Source organism: Natrix helvetica, assembly GCF_964273705.1.
Source record: "Natrix helvetica genome assembly, chromosome: 1".
NCBI classification, from domain to species: Eukaryota; Metazoa; Chordata; class Lepidosauria; order Squamata; family Natricidae; genus Natrix; species Natrix helvetica.
Window position 1 is genome coordinate 116,595,723 of NC_138548.1, and position 17,205 is coordinate 116,612,927.

At 47.2% G+C, this 17,205-nt stretch overlaps 2 long non-coding RNA genes across 2 annotated transcripts; one reads left to right on the forward strand and one right to left on the reverse strand.

Annotated features, from left to right (window-relative positions):
• Positions 1–407: 407 nt before the first annotated feature.
• Positions 408–9,974, forward strand: LOC309383871. The gene is made up of 3 exons (XR_014173938.1): positions 408–2,020; positions 3,093–4,229; positions 8,820–9,974. It is a non-coding gene; the product is annotated as an uncharacterized lncRNA (long non-coding RNA).
• On the reverse strand, positions 2,321–2,935 carry LOC309383872. The gene is made up of 2 exons (XR_014173939.1): positions 2,768–2,935; positions 2,321–2,684 (listed from the first exon to the last, which is right to left on the reverse strand). It is a non-coding gene; the product is annotated as an uncharacterized lncRNA (long non-coding RNA).
• Positions 9,975–17,205: the final 7,231 nt, after the last annotated feature.

Here is a 17,205-nt window from a genome sequence, read left to right on the forward strand (position 1 = left end):
ATACTTCCCATCACATTCTAGTTCAATCCACTACCAATTATACTGCCAAATAATGCTGTATCTTTCTGTTTTCTGAATTCTTTTCACAATCCATATATCTTAAACGTTTCCTTTGATGCAGATGTTATATTCACCATTCCTACGAGGGAAGACATTCAGAAGCCTCCTGGCAAAATTGTAGGCATCAAATAATCTACCATCTTAGTGTCACATATAGTTCCCAAGTTAATTAAATGTGTCTCTGCAAGTCCCAAGGAAGTGGTAATCCCAGTCTACAACTTACTTAGCAGCACTCATATGGCTCATAACAGATGTTTTCACCACCAGAATGTTGCCTTCCTATTTACAACTTCATAACATATGCATTCATGTTGTTTTATATTTACAGAAGTGTAATTTTATTCAGTTTTTCTCACTGGCATCATAGCATACTAATTTGGAACAATATAAGAAAATACGAGGGTTTAACTGGGGAATTCTTTGTGCTTTCTAAATTGGGTGTTTGCTTGCTGATGTTTTATTACCCAACTAGGTGCAACAATCCCTGCAAGCTCAGGAAGAATTAAGAACTCCACAATTTAGATCAGCTGCACCATCCAATTTCCACCATTTTGTTCAAAGCAAAAGTACAAAAGATAACCAATTTCGTTGTATTTATTTTGTGCAATGACAATAAAGGCTATGCTATCACAGCAACTTCATTAAGTCTAGTGTAAATAGTGGTGTGAATTACTAATGTGAACACAATTCCAGTCCTAATAAACAGCCTTGTATTGATTGTTGGCATAGTCAGCTAATAGACATTATTTTCTGAAAGTTTTGCATCTTAAATGTTGCTTCTGGGATTAGTCACATGGCTATGCACTCATATTTCTGTATTTTTCCTTTTCCTTTAATTTGCTTTTTCGTGTTTTGATCACATTAGCTGTGGTTTGTGAGTGCAGTTGTAGGATTACAACCACCACTACCTCCACCATAAACAAATTGTCCTATACCTAGTGAATAATGTCCTGGGAAAATTGACCAAGAATGTTAATCGTGGCACCCTGTATGTTTATGTGTATATGTAATAGAAAATAGGAAACACAAGAGGGTGCCATAACAAAGGATAAGGAGTTTAAGATAGGAAGATTCCCAAATGCAGCCTCTTCCGGATATGATGGAATTGCAGGTCCCATCCGACCTGGAAGGATATATTATCCAGTTTTGAGAAATCGGAAGGATTGTGTGCCACATACAAATAAATCAAGGTATTAAAATATTGAACAAACATTAAAGAAAGAAGAACCTAACCACTGACAAGGTGTAATTTACTAATGATAAGCCTACTTTGAATCCTATTTGGAAGAACTGCTTTATGCCCTGCATCTCAGCTATTCATGAAAGGAGGCACAGCGTTTCTCAGACTTCTGCTTAAAACAGAAAAAAATATGTCTAGTTTATTGAAAAAGATCATTGAAGAAATGCAGCTTTGAAAGTAAACGCTTTTCAGGTTTGTGTGTTTTAAAAACTAGAGAAAAGCACTATGTTCACACCAGTCCTTCTGAATAATTTTCAAAGGGAATACAGCTGGGGACTAAAGTAATGATGAGATAATTGTGTGTCTCCAGCTGCAGTCTCTCTCTCTCTCCCTCCCTTCTCTCAATTAATGTTTGTCTGGTCAGAATCTGTATTTAAGTCTCTGACTCTTTTTTTCTTTGTTTCAGGTTTACATAAGCTAACTACTTCTTTTTCGTTTTCCTAGCTATTTCTTCCAGCCTTGGTTTCCCCTGCTCCCCACTGTGTAAAGAGTAAAGGCTCCTGCAGATTATCAACTGAATCCAGATTAAGTAGGGCTCTGAGACAAGGAGCAGTAGATGTGTTCATAGCTTCAAAAAGAGCAGGAAGGGGTGCATCTCTCATTGTTTTCCACTCACAAGCAGCTTCTTGGTCAGAGAAATGAACACAGCTGGGCCAGTCTGTAGCTTTTCTGTTAAGGGAAAGAAAGCAGCCATTAAGGGGAGTGGAAGGATGTCCAGAAGTAAGAGTTGGATGACCCCTAGTACAATGACTGCGCCAAGTACAGTTGGCGTTGAGCTTTTTTCCCTATGTGGACATACTATTGCCAAGCTATAAATAAAACATCTCGTGTGGCTTAGTTGTCTTGCCCCTAGCTTTTTTAAAATTATTTTTTTAATTGCCATGTTTGTCCAGTTTACTTTTAAAAGATACACTCATTTTTAATTATCAGCAGAAGTCTTTAATGTTATCGATAGTCCTCGAGTTATGAATGTAATGGAGCTGCCCTGAGGATTCATGAGAGTGAATCTCCTACCTTGAATGGGATCACACACCCTCCTTTCGCCCACACATTCGCTAATCAAATGTGAGGCTTGTTAAGTGCACAGGAGGTACTTCAGAGTGGGGAAGGCCATGGGGACCCTAGTGATGGAACAGGCTACCTGCCTAAGACCACCCAAGGCCTCCCCAGCCACTGAAATAGCTCATGTTCCCCACAATTGCTTCCTCCCCGACCCAACCTGCTGCACCAGCTCACTTACTATATGAAGATCTAGCAAGCAGTCTCCTCTCCAGGCTCTCAGCCGCATGCGCTTCTCTGCAGCTTCGTTTGGGCCTCTGCAGGCTGCCCTTGGCATGTTGCAAGCCAAAATGGAGCTTTGGAGGGGCAGATCCGCCCTCTAGAGCTCCATTTTGGCTGGCAACGTGCCAAGCAGGGACTGCAGAGGCCTAAATGGAGTGTCAGAAGGACAGATCTACCCCTCTGAACCTCCATTTTGGCTGGCAAAGTACAGGATGAATGTTGCAAAGCCTCTGAGGTTGATTGTAAGGGCAGACAACTGCCATGGTGCTGCAAAGTTCATAGTTTCGGGACTTGTCCGAAAATGCTAGGGGGAGCTTATCACGTAACTTTGAATGTTCGCTAAGGGAACGCTCGTAACCCGGGGATTACTTGTATTTTAAATCTGTATACAAGCATACATACACTTCTAAATAAGTAAGTGATCTCCTTTTGGCTGAATCTTTAGAGCCATTCATACTGCAGCAATAATCAGAATATCATGTATGAAAAGTATAATGCATTCATTCAACAGAAACCTGATGTAAAGCAAGAAGGGACTTTGTACCATCTATGGTGGACATGTGATAAAGCAAAAAAAAAAGGAATATGATTCATATTTTAATACAGAAAATTTTGAAGATAGAGATAAAGATGAAACCATAACTTTTCCTTTTGGAGCTAATAATAAAAAAGACCTGGAGAAAAAAAATTTGGAACTTTGTTACTATATATGTTGAGCAGTAGGACTATTGTATGCACAAAAATGGAAGGACACTTTGATTCCTAACATGGACAAATGGCTGCAGAAGTTGATCAAGTTGGCTGAAAGGGCAAAATTGACTATTTTGATTAAATAAAAGAATATAAGTACTTTTATTTCTACATGAAGACTGCTTCTGAACTTCGTGCTTGAGGTGGAAAAGAATGAAACTTTGATTTTTGGTTTTATGGCTTGTTTATATAATGAAAAAAACAAAAAATAGCGATTTGATTTTAATGCCTTATTTTACTGCAACAGAGAGTCGGAAGTCAAGGTTTCTTTTTCTTTTTTTCTTATTCTCCCTCACTTCTCCTCCCCCTCTTCCTCCCCATATTTACTTTTGTACTTTGTATCTTATTTTATCTCATAACCCAATAAAAAAAATGTTAACCCCCCCCCCCAAAAAAAAGAAAACTGCTGTGAAGCTACTACTGTAAAAATTGACTGGGGAGGGAAGCATTTTTGCAGCTCTAAAAAAGTCTCCCTACTTCACTTATTTTCCTCACATTCCAGACAGTCAATTGTTCATCTGGTTTTCATAAAAGAAAAGTTTGCAAGGAAAGTTAAATTGAAGACTGTGGGAATGTTTAGTTTAGCATAAATCTAGATAAATGTTCTTTAAAATACAGTACTTTGCAAAAGTTGTAGGCAGGTGTGAAAAAATGCTGTAAACAAAGAATGCTTTCAGAAATATAAATGATAATTGTTTATTTTTGTCAATTTTCAAAATGCAAAGTGAGTGAACAAAAAAAAAATCTAAATCAAATCAACATTTGCTTTGCCTTCAAATCAATATTTGCTTTGCCTTCAAAACAGCAGCAATTCTTCTAGGTACACTTGCATTGCACACAGTTTTTGAAGGAACTCGGCTGGTAGGTTGTTCCAAACATCTTGGAGAACTAATGTTATGTCCTGAGAGCGTCCACCAGCAGGTGGTGCTCAGTAACTCATCCTACAGCTCACCCCTGATTGGCCCAACTATACAATCTCCTGGGCGGGACAATCCTAGAGCTCTCATTGGTTGCCGGTCTGACAGCTGTGGGTATAAATAGCTGTCAGCCGGCTAGTTCTCTGTTCTGTTATACTGAAGTTAATAAATAGTTGATCGTTACTGTTGCCGTGCCGTTATTACCTCAGAACTCAATACTGACGACGAGGGTTGGCGAAACTAACTCACAATCATCCATCTAGCCAAAATGACGACTTCTTCAATGTTCTCACCTTTCCGTGTGGAGGCAGAAACCTGGGAGGCATTTGACGAGCCTCTCACTAGAAAGAAAAAGAGGCATTTTTCTGAACTACTGCGGGCCAGAGATGTTCGCGACCGCTCGCGCTCTCTCGGCTCCAACTCCTGTCCACACAGTGCCGTGGGACACCCTGATGGCAAAGCTCAAGACACATTACGAGCCTGCTCCATCTCGCTTTGCTCGGCGACAAAATTTTCGCCACTGCATACAACTTGAAGGACAGTCCATCAGCCACTACGTGGCTGCACTTCGTGCAGCAGCTATTCCTTGCGAATTTGCCGACTTAGATGAAGCCCTTTTAGAACAATTTATTTATGGGCTCAAAGATGTAAACCTGCACCGCCAAATTCTTTCTCGGTCAGACTTAACCTTAAAAATAGCCGTTGATGAAGCTCGCGCCTCAGAGATGGCCGATCAGTCCACCCCGGACTGTCGCCGCTTGCCTCAGCCCCTACCCACAGGCCTGCCGGCACCAACACCTCAGGTGAATTATCAACAAGCTACTCCATCAATTCAATCAGATATTGACTATGCTATCGACCGTATGCAGTCGCTGACCCACAAGGATAGCCGTGCCTGCCTCAGCTGCGGCGGCCGGCATTCACGTTCAAACTGCCGTTTCCGTGCAGCAGTCTGCCGCAAGTGTGGAAAAAAGGGCCACTTGGCATCCATATGCCGCTCCACTGTTCATGACAACCGGCCTGCGCCGCAAAGCTCTGCCTACCGCTCTCAAGCCCAGGCACCACCAAACCGTCGCCTCAACTACCTGTCTTTCGGAGACATAGAAGAGTACTCTCCGGAATGGGTCGTTGATTCAGCTTCCGCTACCACGGGAGGCCGTGGTAAGCTGCACCTCTCCATCCTCATCGAGGGACGTCAGTGCTCGATGGAACTGGACACCGGCTCAGCCCGTTCAATAATCTCCTGGCAAACACTATCTGCGCTTTTGCCTCAATACCGCCTTAAGCAACTTACCCCTGCAAATTGCCGCTTACGAGATTATCAGGGAAATCCAATTAAGCTCTTAGGCTGCGCTACCCTGAATGTTACTTATGGCTCGTTTTCTGGCCGCTTGCCCCTTTTAGTAGTACGTGACCCCCTAGCCTCTTTACTGGGGCTTGATTGGTTCAGGGCTCTGGGATTGTCCATAGCGGGCATTCACTCCACCCAATATGCTACTCTTCCTCCTGATACCTTCTCATCCCTCTTATCCGAATTTCAGGACGTTTTTTCTTCCTCTCTGGGTTGTTATAAGGGTTCACCTATTTCCCTAAATTTAGACCCTAAAATTGCGCCTATTCGCCTAAAGGCCAGGCGGCTGCCCTTCGCCTTAAAGGCGAAAGTGGACGCGGAGCTGGACAAATTGATAGCTCAAGGGGTGTTAGAACCTGTAGATTACTCCCCTTGGGAAACACCAATAGTCGTTCCCCTAAAATCAGATGGATCAATAAAGATCTGCGCAGATTTTAAAACCACATTAAACAAGGCCTTACAAGCCCATCCCCACCCAGTGCCAGTTGTCCAGCACGTCCTGCACACTTTGGGACGCGGAAAAATATTCGCCAAATTGGATCTGGCTCAAGCTTATCAACAGCTTCCTGTTGATGAAGCCACTGCGCTTGCCCAGACCATAGTCACGCACCGCGGGGCATTTAAATGCCGCCGCCTCCAGTTTGGCGTTAGCGTAGCTCCAGGAATTTTCCAAGGGCTCATGGAGCGGCTGCTCCATGGAATTCCTGGGGTTACCCCTTATTTTGACGACGTACTAATTGCAGCTAAGGACGCCCCCACTTTACTAAAGACCCTCCGGGCTGTCCTCCTAAAATTCCGCTCCACAGGCCTGCATCTGAAAGCTTCTAAATGCAAGCTAGGGGTTCCTGCCGTGGAATTTCTTGGGTTCCTTATTGACAAGAGGGGAATTCATCCCTCTCCTTCAAAAGTTGACGCGATCCTTTCCGCACCTACCCCCAAGAACAAGGTTGAGTTGCAGGCCTTTTTAGGTCTCCTCAACTTCTATTCCTCCTTTATCCCTCACAAGGCATCCCTAGCAGAACCCCTTCACCGCCTATTAGACTCTTCAGCTCCATGGGTCTGGACTAGCCGCGAAGCAAATGCACTCGCGGCTGTCAAAAGGGCTTTGACAGCTCCCCCCGTCCTAACCCAGTATGACGAGCGTCTGCCCTTGCTCCTAGCCTGCGACGCCTCCCCTTTTGGAATTGGCGCAGTGTTAAGTCATCTTTACCCCGATGGCTCTGAAGCCCCTATAGCCTTCTACTCCCGCACCTTGTCCAAGCCTGAGCGGAATTACAGCCAGTTGGACAAGGAGGCGCTGGCCGCCGTTGCGGGAGTAAAACGCTATCACCATTACCTGTACGGCCGCCCATTCACCATCTTCACAGACCACAAGCCTTTATTAGGCATTCTCTCAGGGGATCGCCCCACACCTCCAATCATTTCACCTCGTATGTCACGTTGGGCTGAGTTTCTCTCAGCCTATAATTATACCCTTGTTCACAAGCCGGGCATCCACATGGGGCATGCAGACGCCTTAAGCCGCTGCCCCTTGCCCTTGCCTGTCTCTGACCCGGCACCAACTGAAGTGATCTGCCTTCTGGACGAGCTCCACCTCCCGGTGTCCGCTTCAGACATAGCTTTGTCATCCCGATCCGATCCTATTTTATCTAGGGTCATACCTTATGTTAGAAGCGGATGGCCCTCCACTCCTGTAGATCAACCACTTCTACCCTTCTATCGGCGCCGCACCGAATTATCTACTATCCAGGGTTGTTTGCTATGGGGCCATAGAGTAATCATTCCTGCAGCCTTGCACCATGCAGTGCTGACCCGCCTCCATGAGGGCCACCCAGGCATTGTCCGTATGAAGTGCCTGGGCCGAAGTTACGTCTGGTGGCCCTCCATGGATGCGGACATCACTGCGTGGGTACAGCGTTGCCCCCCATGCCAACAAATCCGCGCGGCGCCTTCCGCCGCTCCATCCAGGGAGTGGGAACAACCCAGGGCCCCATGGAGTTGCCTCCATGTGGATTTCTTGGGTCCAATAGATGGCACCACTTTCTTCTTAGTTATAGACGCATGGTCAAAATGGGTTGAACTTTTCCCCATGCACTCAACCACCTCATCCGCAACAATACGCGTTCTGGACAATCTATTTACCACACACGGATTGCCCGACGTTTTAGTGTCAGACAATGGACCCCAACTTACCTCCCAAGAGTTCCAACATTACTTGGCCTGCCTAGGCATCCGCCACGCCCCGACAGCTCCGTTCCACCCAGCTGGGAATGGTATGGCAGAACGCGCTGTGCGCTCTGCCAAAGAATCCCTGTCCCGCATGTCGGCATTGCCTATGCATCTCCGCGTGGCAACCTTTCTACGCTGTCAACACACCACCCCGTGTCCGCTGACAGGGAAGGCCCCTTCCGAACTACTTATGGGGCGCAAACTCCGTACAACTTTAGACCGACTGCACCCTTCTTATTCTATCCCCTCTTTCCCTTCTTCCCCACCCCCTAGGACCTTTCTAGTGGGGGAGGGAGTGTACGCAAGAAACTTTGCAGGGGACCCGAAGTGGGTGCCGGGGGTTATTTCTGAGTTAACAGGACCCTGTTCCTACAGGGTCCTCCTTGACGACGGAAGAGAATGGAGGAGGCATTTAGACCAGTTACGGTGGCGCGTCCAGAGTAAAGCACCGGGCGAATCGCATGTTCCAGCTCAGAATAATCCAGGCCCTGACGACGACACCTACCGGCCCGACCAGAATAGCCCAACTAACTCCGGCGCCGTTTCAACCGCCCCGCTCACGCCGGACTCCGTACCTGCAAGTTTTGAAGGAACTCTAGGACTTCGGCCTGCCAGGACACTCCCCGGGAACGCTCCTCCTGCAACATCAGCCACACCTCAATTGAGGAGATCCATGCGCACGCGCAGACGACCGGCGTATTTGAACGAATACGCTTGCGCGAACAAGGGGAAAGGGGTGTTATGTCCTGAGAACGTCCACCAGCAGGTGGCGCTCAGTAACTCATCCTACAGCTCACCCCTGATTGGCCCAACTATACAATCTCCTGGGCGGGACAATCCTAGAGCTCTCATTGGTTGCCGGTCTGACAGCTGTGGGTATAAATAGCTGTCAGCCGGCTAGTTCTCTGTTCTGTTATACTGAAGTTAATAAATAGTTGATCGTTACTGTTGCCGTGCCGTTATTACCTCAGAACTCAATAACTAACCACAGATCTTCTGTGGATGTAGGCTTTCTCACATCCTTCTCTCTCTTCATGTAATCCCAGACACACTCGATGATGTTGAGATCAGGGCTCTGCGGGGGCCATGCCATCACTTCCAGTACTTCTTGTTCTTCTTTACGCTGAAGATAGTTCTTAATGACTTTGGCTGTATGCTTGGGGTCGTTGTCCTGCTGCAGAATAAATTTGGGGCCAATCATAAGCCTCCCTGATGGTATTGCATGATGGATAAGTATCTGTCTGTATTTCTCAGCATTGAGAACACCATTAATCCTGACCAAATCTCCAACTCCATTTGCAGAAATGCAGTCCCAAACGTTCAAGGAACCTCCACCATGCTTCACTGTTGCCTGCAGACACTCATTATTGTACCACTCTCCAGCCCTTCGACAAACAAACTGCCTTCTGCTACAGCCAAATATTTCAAATTTTGACTCGTCAGTCCAGAGCACCTGCTGCCATTTTTCTGCACCTCAGTTCCTATATTTTTGTGCATACTTCAGTCGCTTGGCCTTGTTCCCACATCATAGGTATGGCTTTTTGGCTGCAACTCTTCCATGAAGACCACTTCTGGCCAGACTTCTCCGGACAGTAGATGGGTGTACCAGGGTCCCACTGGTTTCTGCCAGTTCTGAGCTGATGGCACTGCTGGACATCTTCCAATTTCGACGGGTAATAAGCATGATGTGTCTTTCATCTGCTGCACTAAGTTTCCTTGGCCGACCACTGCGTCGACGATCCTCAACATTGCCCGTTTCTTTGTGCTTCTTCAAAAGAGCTTGAACAGCACATCTTGAAACCCCAGTCTGCTTTGAAATCTTTGTTTGGGAAAGACCTTGTTGATGCAGTATAACTACCTTGTGTCTTGTTGCTGTGCTCAATCTTGCCATGACATGAAACTGTCTTTCACAACCTCACCTTGGTAGCAGAGTTTGGCTGTTCCTCACCCAGCTTTAAGCCTCCTACACAGCTGTTTCTGTGTCAGTTCATGACTGGGTTTCAACCTATGTGTGACATTGATGATCATTAGCACCTGTTTGGTATAATTGGTTGATCATATACCTGACTATAATCCTGCAAAATCTCTGACTTTGTGCAAGTGTTACCTACGAGAATTGATGCTGGTTTGAAGGCAAAGGGTGGTCACACCAGTTTCAGTTTCAGTTTATTAAATTTATAAACCGCCCCCTCTCCCCGAGGGGACTCGGGGCGGTGTACAGACAGAAATAAAATATACAATAAACAACAAAAATACAAAACCCCAGACAAACAAATTAAGCACAAAGTCTGTACAATAGTCATAAATTAACTAATGATTAAAACCAATTAAAACCAATTAAAATACCCCAGAATTTAAAAATTTAAAATACCGGCCAGGAAGGTCGGGATTAGATCATGATTGTAATTGCGATTGGGCCAGGCCAGCTAATTGGAACAGGTGGGTCTTGAGTTTCTTACGGAAGGAGCGGAGATCAGCAGTAATTCTAATATCGGGGGGGAGGTCGTTCCAGAGGGTTGGGCCCATCACAGAGAAGGCCCTACTCCTGGGCACCACCCGCCGGCATTCCTTAGCGGATGGTACCCGGAGGAGTCCCTCTCTGTGAGAGCGAATTGGTCGCAGGGATGTGTGGGGTAGGATGCGATCCCGCAAATAGCTAGGTCCTGAGCCATGGAGCGCTTTAAAGGTGATAATCAACACCTTGAAACGCACCCGAAAAGCCACAGGTAGCCAGTGCAGCTCGCGCAGGAGCGGTGTTATATGTGAGTACCTAGTACTCCCCATAATTGTACGCACGGCTGCATTCTGGACCAGCTGCAGCCTTCGGGTGCATCTCAAGGGGAGCCCCATGTAGAGAGCATTGCAGTAATCAAGGCGGGACATCACGAGGGCATGAGTGACTGTGCGAAGGGCGTCCCACTCCAGTAGGGGGCGCAATTGGCGCACCAGGCGAACCTGGTGGAACGCCCCCCTAGCCACGGCCGTCACATGGTCATCCAGCGACAGCCGGGTATCTAGGAGGACGCCCAAATTGCGCGCCCTATCCATGGGGGGCAGTTGTTCACCCCCAATGGCCAGAGATGGAACCCACTGGCTGAAGCGGGGCGCCGGTAACCACAGCCACTCCGTCTTGGAAGGGTTGAGCTTGAGTCTGTTGTCTCCCATCCAGACCCGGACGGCTTCCAGACACCGGGACATCACCTTGACGGCTTTGTTGGGGTGATTCGGGGTAGAGATGTATAACTGAGTATCATCGGCATACAGATGATACTCGACCCCGAATCCTCGAATGATCTCACCCAGCGGTTTCATGTATGTGTTGAACAGGAGAGGTGAGAGGACCAACCCCTGCGGCACCTCACACATGAGTGGCCTCAAGGTCGACCTCTGCTCCCCTGACAACACACATTGCGTCCGACCGGAGAGGTAGGAGGAGAACCACCCCAATACGGTGCCCCTCACCCCCATCCCCTCCAGTCGACGCAATAGGATACCATGGTCGATGGTATCGAAAGCCGCTGAGAGATCTAATAGGACTAGTATGTAGGAGCAACCCCCATCCTTCGCCCTCCAGAGATCATCCACCAACGCGACCAAAGCCGTCTCCGTGCTGTGACCGGGCCGGAAACCGGACTGGCGCGGGTCTAGATAGTCAATTTCCTCCAGGTGTTGAGGGAACTGTTGCGCCACCACACTCTCAACAACCTTCGCTAAGAAGGGAAGGTTGGAGACGGGACGATAATTGGCTAACTCTACTGGGTCCAGAGAAGGCTTCTTAAGCAGGGGCCTCACCACCGCCTCTTTCAAGACGGCCGGCAAGGACCCCTCGCTCAACGAAGCGTTCACTAGTCCCTGGAGCCAGCCTCATGTGACCTCCCAGGCTGCCAGTATCAGCCAGGAGGGACACGGGTCCAATAAACATGTGGTGGCCCGCAGTCGCCCACGTAACCTGTCCATATCCTCAGCGGCAACAGAGTCAAACTCCTCCCAGAATGGTCCCTCAAGACTCGCCTCTGACGTCTCCCCTGGATCACTAAGGGAGACCCACTCACTCCGGATCTGAGCGATTTTGTCCTGCAGATATTCCCCAAATTCCTCTGCTCTACCCTGCAGGGGGGCTTCCCGCGGCCTCTGTGAAAGGAGGGAGCGGGTCACCCGAAACAGGGCGGCAGGGCGGTTTTCTGCGGACGCAATAAGAGTGGCGTAGTATCGACACTTAGCCACCCTTAGTGCCACAAGGTAGGTCCGTAAGTAGGCTCTTACCTGTGTTCGGTCAGATTCGGAGGGAGAGGATCTCCATCTGCTCTCTAGGCATCTCTTGTGGCGCTTCATCACCCTTAGCTCCTCGGAGAACCAAGGGGCCAGGGTGGTTCGCTGCCACTGGAGAGGCCGCAAAGGCGCAACCCGGTCCAAGGCCCCGGCCGCCGCATTGTTCCATGCGGCCACCAGGTCCTCCATCCAGGAGCGGGTCAGGGCTACAGGAAGTGGCCCAAGCTCCGTCTGGAACCTATCAGGTTCCATCAGTCGCCTGGGGTGGAACCATCTAGGACCTTCTGGTTCCGCCTCCCCGTGATGGGGGGTAGCGCCAGGGAAGTCGAGCCGGAGAAGCGAGTGATCTGACCATGACAGGGGTGCAATAACCAAGTCCCCTATTCCCAGATCACTCTTCCACTGACCAGAGATAAAAATAAGGTCCAGCGTGTGGCCTCCCTCGTGTGTGGTCCCTGAATTACTTGGGTCAGGTCCATGGCTGTCATGGAAGCCATGAACTCCCGAGCCGCCTCGGATGACTCGCCTGTCGACGGCAGGTTGAAGTCCCCCATAACTAATAGTTTGGGGGTTTCAACCGCCATCCCTGCAATCATCTCAAGGAGCTCTGGCAGGGCCGCTGATGCATAGCGAGGAGCCAAGTATACAATCAGCAGGCCCAACTGACTCCCTGGGCCCCATCTCACACCAAGAGACTCACACCCGGATATCTGTGGTACGGTGAATTCTCTCGGTTCCAGACCTTCCCGTACAATTACCGCTACCCCGCCACCCCTACCCCGGGCACGAGACTGATAGAATGCACGGTATCCTGGTGGGCACATTTCCACGAGGGGTAAGCCCCCCTCATGGCCCAACCAGGTTTCTGTAATCCCTGCAAGGTCCGGTTCCCCCTCAGAAATCAAATCGTAGATGAGGGGGGCCTTATTGACAACGGACCTTGCGTTGCACAACGTCAGCCTCAGGCCCTGGCTCTGTAGACCCTGGCCACCTAGAATGCGGGGGTTGGTACAAAGGACCGGGCGTGTCCAGCGACCACGGTCTCCCAACTGACTGCAGTATCTCCGTCTTTCCTCGCATCCACCCCTTCCTACGACCGTTGGAATAAAGGAACCCTCTAAAGGAACGTCATTCTCCTTCCCCTCCCCCACTCCGCTCACTTCCCTCCCGACCCCACCTGTTCGCCTGGTCCTGCTCCCATTCCTGGCTTGGTTAACCCTTCCCCCTACCCTGGATCCCCGTAAAACAGTTAAAAAACATTTACATAAAAACCTCCTGAGTCTCCGCTTCCTCCACCTCTCTGGATTAATAAATCCGTCATCAAGGTGGGCCCTCGAAAGGGCGGAGGGCCATGCCTGTGAGAAGGGGGACTCCCGCAGTAGAATCAGGTCAGACCTCAGATACATGATGGCTTATAGTTTTCAACAGGGCCTGAGGTCAATTCTGGGTGCTGGTGATGTTAGACATATATGCCATTAGGAACCAAAACAGATTGACAGCCAGGGTTCTAAGACGAGAGAGATGAATAAGAGCCAATAGTCCGCAGTCCTCGGTGGGGGGAGGTTAAACTGATCATAAACTCAATGTAAGGGGCTAGCAGATGGTCCGTGGTGGGCGAGGGGAGGGTCAGCGGCTCCCTGCAGTCCTTCCAAACCCCAGCACCGCTCCAGCCAGCTTCTGTTCTTTCCTCCGGCCTTCCGCCGGCCTCCGGCATCCTTCAGCGTCCTTCGGCGCCTCTGATGTCTCACGCCGGGCTCGGTCTTTACATGGCCTCCGCTAGGCCTCTGGTAGGTTTGGGGCTCGCGACGGGTCGGGGATCCGATGTTTGGCGTCCCCGGTCGCCACCGCCGCCGCCTCCCTCCGCCGTCCCTTGCTCGGGTCGCCATCGCTTCCCTCGCCGCTAGCCGCTCAGGGCGTCGCTGCTCTCACCTCGGGTTGTCGCGGCTCACAAAACGCCAACAAACGCCAGCAAAACGGCTTGCAAAACGCCAACTCCAACGCCGCCGATGCCTGCAACCTCCCGGAGCATGCCAGCGCGCCAGGACGTCAGCGCGCCAGCCGCCATTTCCCGGCTCTCCGCTCTCTGCAGATTTCAAATGGGGGCCTTCCCCTTCGGCTGAACGGACGGCCCATTCTTCTCGTTCTCCTTTGCTGTCGGACCACCCTGGGGGACCGCTAGGGTCCTAGAATGAGCCAGGGTGGTCATTGAGTAGGTTCCCGGTCCTCCAGATCGTAAAAAGGACCAGCAGCAACCCAGCCCGTCAAAAGGAGCCCCGTAGCCATACGGAGCTCAGAGGCTGACCGCCATCCTCCAGGAAGCTCCTAAAGGGAGCCTTGTTACAATCCCCGGTGAGATTTCACAAGAAAACCACCTAAAAAATACCAAATATTGATTTGATTTAGATTTTTCTTTTGTTCGCTCACTTTGCATTTTGAAAATTGACAAAAATAAACAATCATTATTTATATGTCTGAAAACATTTTTTGTTTACAGCATTTTTTCACGCCTGCCTACAACTTTTGCACAGTACTGTATGACCCTTGGTTTTTTAAAAGGATATTTAAGAGATCAAGGAACTATCATTTCTCACACACCTAAATCTTTTACCTTTCTGCCCTCGTTTGCTGGGTGGCGTGGCTGTGGTGGGTGGGGCCTAGTCAGCCTCCTGCACCACGGGGGGGGGGGCATTTTTGCCTTCCCTGGGCTCTGGAGGCTTTCCTCAATCCTCTGGGAGGACGAAAACTGCTTCCTCAGGCTCCAGAGGTCCTGTTTCCGGCCTTCCCAAATTTCCAGTAGGCCTGTTTTTTGCCCTCCCAGAGCCTCTGTGTACACCCTGCACTTACCTGCATCCAAAACGGCCCACATGGGACACCTGGGAGGGACAGGGTGGGTGGGGCCAGCCAGGAGTGGGATTTGGTGATTCTCCGAACTGCACAGAATCTTAGCTAGAGGTTCTGCCAAATCCCTCCGAACTCCCAGAAGCCCACCCCTGCATATATTCCTTTTATCTTGCAAATGTCCTTCCAGGTTCAAAGCAATTTTTGAAAACAGAATTAAGAAGGTATATTAAATGAAACAAACGAAAAGTTTGTTAATATGTCCCTAATTTTTCTGTTGTTAAAATCTGGAACAAGGACTGTTGAACTTTACGGGGTTTGTTTATAACTTGTCTTTTCTTGTCTTTTTCCAGAGGAAGAGATATTATAAGTTGCCACACCTCTTCTTGGAAACTCTTAGAGCTTGCCAAGACTTACTGTATTGCATCCTGCTCTTTTGTGTTAAACAAAACTCAAAATCACTTGGGGGAAAAAAAATCACTGCTAGGAGCATTTAACTGTAGAAGATTTTTATGCAATGAAAAACTTTAACCCACTAAACATCAGAAGATAAGGAAAGAAACAGGAAAGAAGAACAGAGGCAAGAAAGAGAGAGAGCAGAAAAGGAGGGCGTGAGAGGGAAAAGTCAGATACAAACCAGAAGCAACAAAAAACACCCCATCTAAAGATGGACCAGGAAATAACAATTATTTCAATAAACTTGAATGGACTGAACGCACCAAAAAAAAGAGCGCAGATGTTTAATAAACTTAAGAAACTGAAGGTAGATATAATCTGTATACAGGAAGTGCATATTTAAAGGGAACATAAGAACTTACTGGAAAACAAAAAACTAGGGAAATTATATGCAGCACTAGCAGATAAAAAAAGAGGGATAGCAACCTATATAAAGGAAAAAATAAACCCCAAAGAAGTCTACTCTGATGAAGAAGGCAGGATGCTAATGATTGAATTAGAGACAACAAAAAAACCGATATTATTAATAGTCATATATGCACCAAATCAGAAACAAGAGGAATTCTATTGGAAATTACACAACAAAATAAATGAATTAGAATATGAAAATATTTGCTTAATTGGGGATTATAATGCAATAGTGGATAAAAAATGGACTATGAAAGCAAAAAGAAAAATAAAACAAAAAAAATACGCTATCCAAATCCTTTTTTGAGATGGCAATGGAATATAAATTACATGATATTTGGAGAGAAAGGCACAAAACAAGAAAGCAATATACCTTTTATTCAACCCCCCACCAGTCCCTATCAAGAATTGACATGGCTTGGATTTCATCTGGTCTATGCAATCAAGTAGACGAAATTGAAATAGAAGCAAATGAGTGGGAGTTTTAATCCAATAAAATTAAGATGGAAAGGTCAAAGAAGAAGAAAAAGATGGATGATGAATTCAAATATTGTAAATGAAATAGAATACACTCAAATGCTGGAGAAAGAATTACAACTATTTTTTAGACTAAATAAAAAAGAAGACACCTCAATTCAAAATCTCTGGGTCACTATGAAAGCATACACAAGGCCTTACGATTGCCTACATGGCGAGAAAAACTAGAAAACAAAAAGAGAAACAAGAATGTATGCAAAAGAAACTTATGGAAACCGAAGACGAACTACAGAAAGACCCAAAGAATAAAATTAAAAAAGAAAAAAGAGAGATAATCAAACATAAGCTCAACTTAACTCAAAAGGAATTAGCACAGAAAATTAAAGCGGCCAGACAAAATTACTTTGAACAAGCCAACAAACCTGGACGATGGCTGGCATACAGACTGAAGAATGAAAGAGAAAAAAGGATGATATATCAATTAAAAGATGATGAGGGAAGAATTCAATACAAAGCAGAAGAAGCATATTATTCATAAATACTTCACAAAACTATACGCACAAGATAGTATGGAGGAAAACAAAATAAAACATTATTTAAACACAGAAAAGATAACACCAATCTCAAAAGAGTAAAGGGAGGCGATAAACAGGCCAATAACGTTAGCCAAAGTGGAATTAGTCTTGAAAAACCAGAAAAATAATAAAACCCCAGGACCAGATGGAATACCGGTGGAGCTATGCAAATATAATAAAATAATATTGGAAGAGCTAGGAGTGGAAATGTTTAATGAAGTTTTAGGAAAAGCCAAGATACCTGAATCATGGACAGAAGCAATAATATTGCTAATCCCAAAAGAAGAAACCACCCTACAAGAAATTCAAAACTACAGGCCAATTTCATTACTAAACTCCGTTTATAAAATATTT